The 13,318-nt window shown below is 41.3% G+C and overlaps 1 protein-coding gene across 13 annotated transcripts in view; it reads right to left on the reverse strand.

Moving 5' to 3' along the window:
* The window catches only part of BBX (BBX high mobility group box domain containing), a 189,916-nt gene extending 176,617 nt beyond the window's left edge, over positions 1–13,299 (reverse strand). For 6 of the 13 annotated variants that reach the window (XM_043510859.1, XM_043510850.1, XM_043510855.1 and 3 more), the window contains exons 1-2: positions 13,152–13,299; positions 10,002–10,074 (exon numbers count right to left, since the gene is read on the reverse strand). The gene's annotated coding sequence lies outside the window, so the exon portion shown is untranslated. Of the gene's footprint in view, positions 1–1,043; positions 1,111–1,500; positions 1,537–10,001; positions 10,075–11,512; positions 11,683–12,135; positions 12,279–12,340; positions 12,347–12,518; positions 12,615–13,151 lie in introns of those variants that run through there. The other 7 variants (XM_043510822.1, XM_043510811.1, XM_043510825.1 and 4 more) reach the window with 7 other exon arrangements.
* Between the last annotated feature and the right edge of the window lie 19 nt (positions 13,300–13,318).

Here is a 13,318-nt window from a genome sequence, read left to right on the forward strand (position 1 = left end):
TATAAATGGATAACTGCTCCTTCAAAAAAAGCATCTAAAATATGAATATTTTGTGTAATTGTGTGAGCAGTACATTTATGAGCCTACAATCCAAATGTGGAATTTTGCATTCCTTAATGGGGGGTAGATAGATAGTTGAACTGCACATCTCCTATCTCCACCTACCAGTGGGACAGGGTGCGTCTGACCCTGACGACACTTTGCCTGCTTACAGCTTCGTTTTGTTTTCTACCTGTCTGACCACACTAAAGGGAGAGCCATAGCAAACTAAGTGTTACTCTGTAGATCCATCAGGGAGTGGATTTTTGCCCATATAAACTAGCCACTTGACTACTGGCCACAGCTGGCTTCTAATTACAATTCTTGGATATTAGAAAAAACTTTTTCATTAGGACAGCGGTGAAGCACTGGAATGCGTTACCTAGGGAGGTGGTGGAATCTCCTTCCTTTGAAGTTTTTAAGGTCAGGCTTGACAAAGCCCTGGCTGGAATGATTTAGTTGGGGATTGGTCCTGCTTTGAGCAGGGGGTTGGACTAGATGACCTCCTGAGATCCCTTCCAACCCTGATATTCTATAATTCTTTAGGTGAAATCCATTCTCACAAGCAGTGGAATGTCTGATTAGGCCTTCTGAGCTGCCTCTTTTTTTCAAGAGTACCTCTGATTCAGTCTGATCCAATTGCCACACAGTACATGGAGATGGAATGCTTGGCAATTTACATTAAGGTTTCTACTTAAAATGATCAGTGGCTTTCCCATTTATGTGTCTTCTGTAACTGACCAATATCAGATAATCCTGCAAAGATTTTAAAGGGGACACAGCCCAAAGTTTGTTTTTGACAGGGTGACAGGACTGTTCCTGTGAACAGTCATTTCTAAGAGTTAAACAGTTTGGCTGTGATTTTAAAAACTGCCAAAGCGCTTTGGATGCTCAATTCTAATTAATTAGAATGGAAATGGAGTGTCCAAATCACTGTGGCAGTTTTGAAAAACTTAGCCTTGCCATACAGTGTGCCTTTTGACTATACAACTCATTTCACGTACCCTGCAGTTGCTTTGTCACAATATCGAGTGCAGTGAAACACCAGGGACTACTTTGTATACTGGATTACTAAATAAAGAAGTATTGTAATTTGGCAACAGGCAAAAACAACAGTTTTAAACCAAATATGGCCGTATTACCAAATTTGCATTCAAAGCTAAATTTTGCCTCCAAATGCATACATGCAATGCTCTTTCTAGTCACAGAGTTCCACACATACTTCCAAGGACAGCATTTACCCCTTCATATTTTTACCTCCTGTTAATCTTTTGTATACCAATAAACAAAATTGAAAGCTACCTCCCCCTTATTCTGGTTGAAAAACTAGTTTTCTCTCTTTAATCTAACATTCTTGATTGCATGATCTTTGGAACTTCTGGTTACTATTTATGCATTAAGAAAGTTTTTTATCAATAGGACCAGAATACTACATTTTCAATAGCAATTTGCGTAACCTACTTCACTACCAGTTTTGGCACTTTCCATTTTGCAAACATCAAATTCCTCCCCTTTCTCCACCACCCACCCACCCACCCAGTGCATGTCTCTGTTCTTCTTCTAATTTCTGGAAATTAATTACGCTATTTTAATTTGCTTAGTAATTTGTACACCAGCCTCATAATCAGTATTTGATCATGCTTCAATTTTGCATACTTATTTCAAAATATATTAAGAATATTGTGCGTGGATGATATTTAATATGTTGTACAGAAATAATATTCCACACAACTAAATAAAGGAGTTCTACTTTTTTTTTTAAATCTATTTTACAGACCATTTCAAATTAAAGTTATGCTCTGATCTTGCAAGTGTGGCACATGGAATGCTCACCGACTTGCATGATTTGAGCCATGCATGTCATTTTCCACACTACATAAATCAGTGTTATTCAAGTGGAAGCTTAGGCATGAAGAAACCATTTGTAAAGAGAAAGAAATGCTAAAGTTGGACACGTCAGAAAGGTGGGTGTGATAATACTTCTTCCCCAGTACACAATTCTATTCCAGATTTTCCAAAAGCTCCCCTTACTTAGCCATCCAGGGTATCTGAGATTTTCACAACTGATCTTGCTCTGAACTACAATGGTAATGGCATTCTCCCTTAATGACAAGCATTCAAAAATCTACCTGGAAAGTCTATTCAAAATTTCTTGATGAGTATTAAAACTTAAACATCAAATCTTACAAGCATAATGGTTTTCCTAAACCTATACTTATACCTATCTGTTAGGGACGCAAAACTGTAGTTTAGGGTAGCATTATTGGTACTGTAGTTTAAACAGGGCATAAATGAAAACTTGACCCAGAGAAGATCCTTCTTGTTAGGACCAAGGTCAAATTAGGGTGATATGATTTACAACAAATCATAATGTGTGCACCCTATACTTCATCAACAAATAGATCGGAAAACATAAAATGGAAGAATACCTTCTCAGTTAGGTGAAGTCTGTATATTTTGACTCTCTTCCCCCAACCCTCACTCTTCCTATACTTCTTGTCATCTTATATTGTCAGCTATTCAGGACTTGGATTGTCTCTTACTATATGTTTGTGCAGCTTCCGGCATAATGGGCCCATGACCTAGATTGGGCCCTCTGGGCATTATTGTAATATAAATGATAATTAATAATAATGTGAAGCAAAGGTATGAGCTGCTTCCTCTGAGGAAAATTAGAGTCTTCTAACAACTTTAGGGACCCGATCCTGCACCTGGATGCATATGGGTGAATCCCTATGCTTACACAGAGCCCCACTGAAGTCACTGTGGCTCTGAGGAATCAAACTGCATAGATCCAGATTCAGAATTGTGCCCTAGTCTGTTCTTCAGTGACAATTAGGCCAAAAATGCCTTAGTTTCCCAATGTATCATCCTCTCTCTAAGAAAAATCACTGTTGCATATTTCATTGCCTAGTTGTTTCATTGCCTGGTTGGCCCAAAGACCATCTGTAGAAAGCAAATCCAACCTGGCTAAACCCAACAATATAGTTTCAGAAACCAGGCAAAAACACTACTGGGAGACTTCCTTCTGAGGCTATTGCTTTCAGACTTTGGGTCAGAATCTCACATGAGTTTAACTCCACTGACTTTGGTGGAGTTCCTCCAGATTTATGCTGGTGTAAGTGAAAGGAAATTTAGCCACCCTGCTTCTCCTCTACAGCAAATTCATCTGCAAATCTCTTGTGATGACATCATCATACGTATTGCTTTAACAACCACAAAAATCCCATACACATAAAAATGCCATAAAAATAACACAGGCTGGAGAAAGATGACTGACTATTCCTCTGCAAGAGGCATAATCCTAACTATTATCATGTGATGTGTATTATCCACCCTCAAGAGCTCTTGCTGGTAGTACTGGGTAACTCCTGATTGAGTGGTACACAGACACAAATAAAACTGGAGAACAAATGAGACCTATGCCAAAGCATATTCTGAAAAGTCTTGGTGGAGCTCATTGAAAATATTATGGTGCAGAGACTGAAAAAGCCTAGGTTCAAAGACCTCAATGCAATAGCAGCGTGGTGTATTTAGCAGTCCCAATCTACCAGGGCACTGGCAGTTTGTGTGCGCCCTCTTCATTTGTACCCTCCTGTGGCCTTGATTCTGCTGTCACTGACATTAATAAGAGCAGGATCAGGTCCTCTACAATCTGATCCTGCTTTCGTTGAATTCAGGGGAAGCAGGATGAATCCCTTTGCATGCATTCTTTCAGGCCTACTGGGTGACACGGAACTTTCAGTTACGCCTGTGCACATACAGAGTAACTCCATTACAATGGCTGCAGTTACTCTGGACTTACAAAGGCGAAGCTGAGAGCAGAATCTGACACAGCCTGTCATATTTATTACCTTTCAGAAAAACAGGCAGTGGGGGAGATGCACCTTCCTGTTCACTTGTAAACTAGCGAGGGAAGGGGGAGACAAAACTTGTTAACATCCGTAGCAAAGACAGACAGACATTTTTGGTCTCTCGAATCCGAGTTAAGTTCTACAGATCCCATCTCATGGAAACCCACTGAATATATATTTTGCTGAATGAGGCCCCTGAGTGTCACAGGCCCTTAGTGACATTACAGACCAGTGGGGTGCTACTTCATATTTTCAAAGTGATTTTTGCACCTGTGTAGACCTACATCACTTAAAAAATCCCTTCCACCAAAATACTAGTGGGAAAGTAGTCTTATTATTAAAAACAAACAAACAAACAAACAACTATGCATTCGATGAAGTGAGCTGTAGCTTACGAAAGCTTATGCTCAAATAAATTTGTTAGTCTCTAAGGTGCCACAAGTACTCCTTTTCTTTTTACGTCTCCTAAGCAACTAATAATCTGAACCGACTCTTATAAAATTCAATTAGCTTTCTTTCCCCTGCTAAAGACTAAGCTTTCATTTCATTAAACTTTCTTGCAGGCAGAAGTACCCAAAGCCAGTATATTTTCATAAGTTGAATTGTTGAAGTCTCCTATTCATACCAAAAAAAAAAAAAAAATCTTATGGACCCACTCTTACATTATAAATATCTATGCTAGGGAAAAAGAAAGTAGAAGTGCTGGAAAGTCTGTCAAAAGCATGTTTTTTCTTTGTTGATTAATCTCTTATGCAACTGAGTTTATAAATAAATATTAAAAATAATAAAGCACCGCTATCATTGTGAGTGCACACTACAAACAGGTCTACAATTAGGTGCATTTAGTAGAGTATTTTTCCTCTCAAAGAGAACTTATTTTAATCAAAGCTAACATATCCTCAGTCAAGAAATAGTAATCAGCAAATCTGAATATCTGATATGTTGAAATATGTTTAGTGAGCTCAGAAGTAAAAGTTCAAATTGATAAATCACCTTTATTTACCAAAATATGGTCATATTGCCAAAGTAGCTGCTTCAGGAAGTTATACGTTTTATATTGAAGTTAACGCTGACTTAAATTAGATGAATTATAAATATTAACATAATTTCATTGTAGCGGATGGTGAGTTTTAGTACACTTTGTTTCTTTTACTACCATATGCCTGCAAGGCAACATCTTATTTCTAAAACTTGATGCTGGGGAAATGAAAAATTATCCACTGTTGGTTAAATACTGATGCACATAATGGAAAAGGCAAAAGCCTCAGGTTAATAAATTGCTGGATATTTAGAGGTTTCAGAGTAGCAACCGTGTTAGTTTGTATCAGAAAAAAAAAGAAGGAGTACTTGTGGCACCTTAGAGACTAACAAATTTATTTGAACATAAGCTTTTGTGAGCTACAGCTCACTTTCCGATGAAGTGAGCTGTAGCTCACGAAAGCTTATGCTCAAATAAATTTGTTAGTCTCTAAGGTGCCACAAGTACTCCTTTTCTTTTTGTGGCTATTTAGAAGCTCCTGTCCATAAATCTGACTATAGTGAAAAACTAACAGCTGAATATTAGTTGCAAAAAAATTTTTACGCCAGTAACTTTAAGTGAATTACTGGCAAAATAGCAAATTGACACAGCTGGAGTCCTATAAATTCAAATCCCCAATTCAGCAAGGTACTTAAGATGTCTAACTTTAAGCATATCAGTAGTCTCACTGAAGCCAATTGGAATCTCACATGCTCAGTGCACCCTGCTTAAGCAACTGCTTTGGAGGCAGCATGTTCCAGGGAACAGGGCACTAGACTGGGAATAAGATCTGGATTCTATTCCTGGGTCTGCTGCTGGCTTGCTTTGTGACCTTGCGCAAGCCATTTAATCTCTCTACACCTCGGTTTTCCCATCTGAAAAATGGAGATAATAATGCTGGCCCACCTCTGAGATTTATAACTGTAGTATGGTTCAAGTACTTTGCTGGAAGCACAGGTTTAAGTGCTTTTCTGAATCAGGACCTATCACTGCTAATTATTATTATTATTTATTTTTAGAACAAGAATAGCAATGTGAGTGCAAGCTTCCCTACATTGCCTCACCAATGTGGTTCAACAGTGATTTGGTGGCTCACTCCTAAAATTAGCTTAATCTTTATGCTCATTCAGTCCTGGGCTCTTCTCAAAACCATCAAGGATGTCGTCAACTGTGATAAGTCTTTTTGTGAAACTGACAAATATTGACTAGCAACAGAACTGAGACCATCAGCTAAGCTCACAGAACTGGTTTTTATTATGGACCTACAAAGGAGGGTCTGAACTAGTAACATTTTCATATAAAATTGAAAAATAAAATGGGTTTGAACAAGGCACCACAGAAACAAAACTAACTAACTAAATTATACTATAAATGAAAGAAAGTTGACTTTTTCATATTTACTTTCTGGAGGTAATTTTAATACATATAATTAAAGTATATAAATCAAGCTAAGTGTCCTATTAAATAACAAGGAAACATTTAGAGTAACATCATTTGTAATTACGAAACATAATAATCAGTAAGAAAAACTGTGCTATAGCATGTGCGCCATGTGGTTTATCTACATAGGTACTTCCGTTGCCCACATCACTCTAGTATCCCACAAATGTGAATGAGTTGAATGTTCCAACACTCCTATGATAGAAGGAAATATTAATAGTCTCCATTTTACAGACAGAAAAGTGAAGCAGCAGGAAATAAAAGCCTCCATTTTCAAAAGCAGTCTCCAGTTCAGGGTGACTCAATCTGAATACTTGTAGCTTCAACTGGAACTGTGGCTGCTCAGCCCAAGGCAGCACACTGAAAAATTGAGTCAGGCAAAACTAGTGGCCACTTTTGAAACTTTCTGAACTAAATCATTTATTCTAGGTCACACAGGTAATGTGTAGCAGAGGCAGAAATTGAACCCAGATCTCCAAGTCCCATTTTGGGGCCTAATCTATAATGCCATCCTTCCGCTCTAAACCACTTTTGAATATACATTAAATCTTGCATAATATGGAGGCTGTGCACTGTTAAACAGATGCCATGTTTCACCTCACAGGTGCTGGGTGAATGGATTCCTAAACAACCTATACACACACATGTATCTAATTACTTTGCACAGACAGATCTACCATAAGAAGTAAAACAGAGGACTTAGCTGCTTTGTGGGTATACATCCTCCTTTTGCACATTACATAAAAGAAAGGTTTACCCCAATGCTGTTGGCCGAAATTTCCTATCCTCACATTGTTACATTGTGTGTTGTACGCAAGATGACTGTCACTTTCTACTTCAGTGTGGGCGGTGTTTCCGTGCTGTTGTAAGTGTAGTATTTAGGCCCCCTATCCAGCAGATAACCTAGGCCCAGGTATAATTTTAACCATGTGAGTGATTTTAATGGGGCTACTCATTTGCTTAAAATTACTTATGTAATCTGCTGGGTTGGGGTCATAGTGTGTAAAGTGCTTTGAGATCCTTTGGGATGAAAGAAAAAAAATGTTAGGTATAAAAATGCATTATCACCGATATTAAATGTAGAAAATTGACATTTAATATCTTTAATTATCCAAAGAAAAACTAGGAGACATCAGGGCCTTCCTCCTCACATTGGGCAGGAAGATACCTATAAACGAACCATCTCTCCTACAGGCCTTTTGTTGAAGGTAACTTCCATTGAAGTCAATGGGCATACAGTAGGTTTGTGATACAGTCTTAGGTTTCCTCACTAAAACATTTTGTGCTGATCCAAAACACCAAAGAAGATTTTACATTAAATTGTGTGTTTACTTGAAACCTTATTTACAATGATGCTCCAGTAATTCAGACAAGTCTTGTATGTTGATGATATGCCCAACGTTTGAGATTATGGGCCAGTGTCTGAGATTATTGGTCCTTCTGCACATGGATCCTGGAGGAAACAATTCCCCACCCCTGCACCCCCACAACACCTGACTTCATTGGGATTATTGTAGATTAGTTTGTAACTGAGATCAAAATCTGACCTTATGCATTATATTGGGATTTATATGAAAATTCTTTACTAAACTCTGTTTAAAATCAAGTTATACAGTGATTATATCTCCTAAAACCATGTGATCAAAAACAAAGTCTTAACTTTCATCAAACAGAAGAATTCCCAAAAGTAAATGAAAGTATCTGGTAATAGCTAAATTTGAGGAAATCTCCATTCTACCATTAACTAGATACTTTTTCAATTTCAACAAAAATTATTTCAGTGCTTCCTTAAAGCTTCCATTACTCCCTCCTCTTCAATAGGATATTTTACCATTTCTCTGCTTCCTAATTTGTAAATACCATTTCAATGCTATTTGGAGCTGCATTTACACTGGTTCTGTAAATATGAGTAGAATCAAACTGTCCACTTCTTGCAGAGCTGCATGAAGAACACGATCATTTATGGAACAGAATTCTATGCACCCACACATCTCCAAATTGTGTGGAAGCTATGTATTAAGTGTAAGGCCCAAGGACAGTATTATGACCAAGCCAGTTATGATGCAAGGTCTCAAAGTTCTGATCTTCCCAAAACTCCTACACCATTACACCAAATAAAGAGAAAACCTTTTGTAGTGTACAGAATTCTAATTTGACTTCAAATGTAAACAGAGAATTTTTTCAAAAGTCAATATTTATGTTTTGAGCAACAGTCTGAGTCCTATCAGTAAGCTTTTGAATTTTGTATGCGATTTCACTTTGTAAAGACTGTTGCCTCAATTATTATGCACATAATGCAATTCTTATCAATAAGATTATAAAATCTGGTTAGCAGTTTTTGAGAACTATATTTTTCCAGTGCAACTGGTCGCATAATAAAATTGTAATTAGTTTATTTTGTGTTCAATTTCTTTTGACATTATAGTTTATGTCAAAGGATGAAAGGCATGTATATATCCCCACCCACTACTTCCCATACAGGCTGAATTATTGAACTCTGGGTATTAATCTCTGCAGAGACTGGGAAAAGCAGCAGAATCCACTTCCCTCCAATATTCTGACAAGTCATGGGGCACAGTCTCTCCGCTGCCAATATCCCATTAGTTAGTATTGTGGCTGCAGCCATTTCAAAAGATCCCACAAGAGCAGCTACTCCCAACAGCCTCCTTTGCCTATTTGGGATCATCACATACCTCATGTTTGCCATACAGGGGCTGCTGAAGATCAAGACTGTGTTATTAATGAGCTTTTATGAGAACTAAACTCGGCCCTCTAAATGTGCGTGTTGGGGTTTTTTTTTAAGTATATATACTCAGTATTTGCAATGTTGCTATGTTTTTCCATCATCAGGGGCCAAATTCAGACCACTGTCAGTAGGTTCAACTGCACCAATGCGACTTGAGTTACACCCACTTATACCAGCTCTTCATTTGGCCCCACAGGTTCAAATCTCTGAAAGAAGTACATTATTTTGGTTCAATAGTGTCAAACTCTTCCAAAAAACAAACAAACAAAAATGCTCTAGTTCCTAAAAGTACTTTGGAAATGTTAGCAATTTAATGATTAAAATGTGTCTTTCAAATTCAGTAGTTAACCAATCCCAGGAAGAAAAATGGTAAGAGATACAGAAAGCACAAGAATTACCAGGAAAGTGGGATTTGCATGTTAAAACCAATCACCCTAGTATTACAACTTTCACCCAGCTCCTAGAAGACAACTATTAGATTTTTTTAAAACATATGTCTCTTCATATTTTCCCATCCCTACTGGCAGCCTCAAGTTTTACAGACTGTATATGGTTAATAACTTTTTAACCCACAATGTTGCACTTTTCATATTCCAATTATTATTTTAAAACTTTTGCCATAATTCAGCTGTTTTCAAAGCCAAGGGCTTTTCTTTCACAAATGAGCTAAGATCCCAATACTGAGGGCCTTCTAATTTTCATGTTCATAAAACCCATCTCCTTGCATTCCTAAAAACACAAACTTTGTAATCTGACAGTTCCTGTGAGCACCCAAAAGAAGACATGTTTTCTGAGATGCTAAAACCTGAACAAGCATCTTCCCTATGAAAGGGAACAAGGAGACAGCCTGGATCTCATTAACAACAATTACACTATTTTCCCGGTGTACCGTTTACATACTTACCCAGGAAGGCAAATGGAAATTGCAGACAGAGGAAGATGAAGCTGTCTCAAAACCTTTGTCATGTGATAATGACCTATAAAGTATCAAATACAGGCACATCATCAGTACACCATGATTTTACAATATTGCAACTCGCCACAACGCCAACAAGAGGAGAAATTCCCAAAACTTGAAACTTGCTTCCTCCTCACACACCCCTCCCCCCCGTATAAGTTCTCCTTAAAACGGAAAGCAGGTTGACAGTCGCAGGAAACCTTAAACAGCAAACAAAAGATGCACCATGTCTTTAAAGGGCATTGGGACTGGGAAATGGAACAAATCATCTGAGTGTGCATCAGCGGGGTAGGTTATTTTCTCTCTCTCTCTCTCTCTCTCTCTCTCTCACCATGAAATATGCGACGTATCAAAATAAAAGGCAGAAAGTTGGACACAAAAATAAACCACAATAAAGCCCAACGATTTACACAAGTGCTCTCGCTCAATCCCCAGCGAGGATAAATTCAGCGACGTAACAGGAATATTAGGAAATCAGCAAGCACAGATTTCAGGTACGAGATATACACAGGGAGAGAGAGAGAGGCGGCTGCAACGTTGTAGCACTGTTTCAGGTAATGCCCATTCCCCTTTTCCAGATCTAGAGAGTCCTGAAATCGCCAAACAAGCCCCTCCACCATCGCAATCCACACGGAGATTAGAGACCTGAATCCAGACAGTGCATGGGGAAATGCATTTACAAGCCACCACCGCCACCCCACCCCTTGTGCAAAGTATAGGGCCACCAGAATCCGGGCTCTGGGGTGGGATGAAAGGAAAGGTATTAAATATGGAGAGAGGCTAGTCTGACCCACGGCTTTCCCTTTTTCCTCCTGGTCACCATCAAGTTTGCATCTTAGTTACAAAATGTCGATCTTAAAGGCTGACAAGACACAGGGAGACGGGGGGGGGGGGGAGAAAGAGAGAGAGAGAGAAGAGAGTCCATCTTGCTTTGGGGGGAGGAGAGGAGCAATAATGTAATGCACAAATCTCACCCTCCCAGGGGGAAAAGTCTGCACAACACCTTTCAGGAGGGGAGGGAGGACGGGGAAGCGGGGGGGTGGGAGACGGGGCAGCTCCCCCCAGCTCTCCCTCCCCAACGAGATTTGGTGAATCAGAGTGGCAAAAAAACACCTCCCTGCCGCTGCTCCCCTCCTCCTCCCCGCGGGGCCGGGCGATGATCCCTCTGCTGCCACCGGGGAGGTGCTGCTGCTGCAAAGAGGCACATGGAGACCTGGACTTCTGTCCCTGCTCCATCTCCACTGCGTGTTAATGTCGGGGAGTGGGCTGGGGAGGGGGGTGACAAGTTGCCCCCACCCCGGGTGCGCCTAGATCTGGGACTTGAACGTGTCATTAGTAGGACAGGCAATGGTTTCAAAGCCCCAGGCCAAGTGACCATCCTCAGCAGCCTGGCTGGTTTCTCGCCACCACCTTCCACAAGGCTCCCCCCACTCTTTCCCCAACACATACTCTCTCACCTCTTAAAAACTTTTAAACAAGATCCTCTCGTGAGAAGTCGCTAATTTGCCCCTCACACAGTTAAAATAAAAGCAGCAAGCCATTGCTCACAGGGAGTGGGAGAGACCCAGGCATTTTCTTTCCCCTTTCTACAGAAAAGGAAAGCAAAAAATAGCTTGTCTGTGCCTCTCACTCGCTCTTTCTCTATCGTACATGTTGTCTCGGCTTCTTTTTGCATCGTTTCATTTTACCTTCCTCGTTCAGCGGCAGCGGGCTGTAAAAAGATATTTCTAAACACAAACCTGCTGTTTTACAGACCCCAGGCTCAATGCTATTCCCTCCCTTCCTCCCCCATTGCAAACCTACACTGGCTCGGTTCTCTCCTCCCAGCCATGTAAGTTTCATACATTGCAAATAACAGAGAGAGAGGAGGAAGAGAGAGAAACGAGGGGTGGGGGGGGGGGAAGAAGAGAGTCTGATTTCTGTAATTTACCAGCGACGCGATATCGCAGCAGCAAATAACAGTTTAACACCAATCTGGCTTCTGATGACTGAGTAACCCCCACTAAAGGCACAAACTCCCTCCCTGGGCAAATTATCTCCAAGTTTTCTGTCATCACGACCGTCCAATGTCACAACTTACCTTCAGAAATAGGACTTTAAACAGCCAAGGCCTTCCTCCCCACCCCAGCCTCTCTCTCTCTCTCTCTCTCCACCTTAAACTTATTGACACAACATAATCCCACATTCATGCAAAACCCTGACACAGCCTCTCTCCTCCTCCTCCGTCGCTTCTCTTCCCCCCCCCCCCTTATTCTTTCTTCCTCCCCGGCTTGCACTAGCCCCACTTTTTCCTCTAGCAAATTACAACACGGGGGTGGGGGGGGAGTGCATCGCACGGATGGCTCTACCGGAAAATATAGCTTCCCAACTCAGCCCGGTTGTTGTTGGCTTCTCTCTCTCTCTCTTTTTTTAAAGTGACAGAAAACCACAGAGAAACCTAGCCCCGAAAATAAATCAACGCACTCCCCCCCCCGCACCCACCCCGGAATGAAGTTTCGTTTCCGGCTGCCGCGATTTCCCCGTCAGCACCCCCCAGAAACGCACAGCCGGTGTGGCTGGTTTGTTGTTGTTATCCCTCCTATTTCAGCTTCTTCCCCCCCCCCCCCCCCGCCGCTCCTCCGTTGTTGCTGCTCCTGCTGCTGCTGGCGGCTCTTGCCTCTCTGTGGGGAGAGGTACTGGTTCAAACGCAGCCTGGCACTGGCTGGCCTACCCCGGGTGTATATTCCCCCCCCCCCATGCATTGCATTGCATTGCAATTCACCTCCCCTCCCCTTCCCCCCCCCCCTCGCCCGGCCTTTTAACGAGGAAAGGAGGCGACAGAAACAAACCCCCTCCCCACCCAAAGTTTGAAACGAAGGCTGGGGTGAAAAGAGGGAGGAAAAGTGACTGGAAACCGTGGCAGCAGCAGCAGCTGCAGCCCAGGACATGGAAAGGTCTCTGCCTTCCTCCAAGTCCACCCTACCGGCGGCGGCGGCTGGAGGAGTCCTTGGGGGCTGCCCCCAGTGCTGTCGAGTGAGTAATAGGAAGGAAAAGTGTGTGGAGAGGGGCACCTCTCCTGCCTGCATGGCGAAGGGAAGGGGGGGGTTGTGCACTTACCTCTGTGTGTGTGTGTGTGTGTGTGTGTGTGTTTCAGTGGCCAGTCAGTGTTTCTCTATGTGAAAGTGAAGAGAAGAGCACTCAGCAGAGCCTCGGTTTGCACTGTACGCTGCTCCACATACAGTACATGCAACCCGGAGAGACTGAAAACATTCATTTTTATATAA

The sequence above is a fragment of the Dermochelys coriacea genome, chromosome 1 (genome assembly GCF_009764565.3).
Source record: "Dermochelys coriacea isolate rDerCor1 chromosome 1, rDerCor1.pri.v4, whole genome shotgun sequence".
NCBI classification, from domain to species: domain Eukaryota; kingdom Metazoa; phylum Chordata; order Testudines; family Dermochelyidae; genus Dermochelys; species Dermochelys coriacea.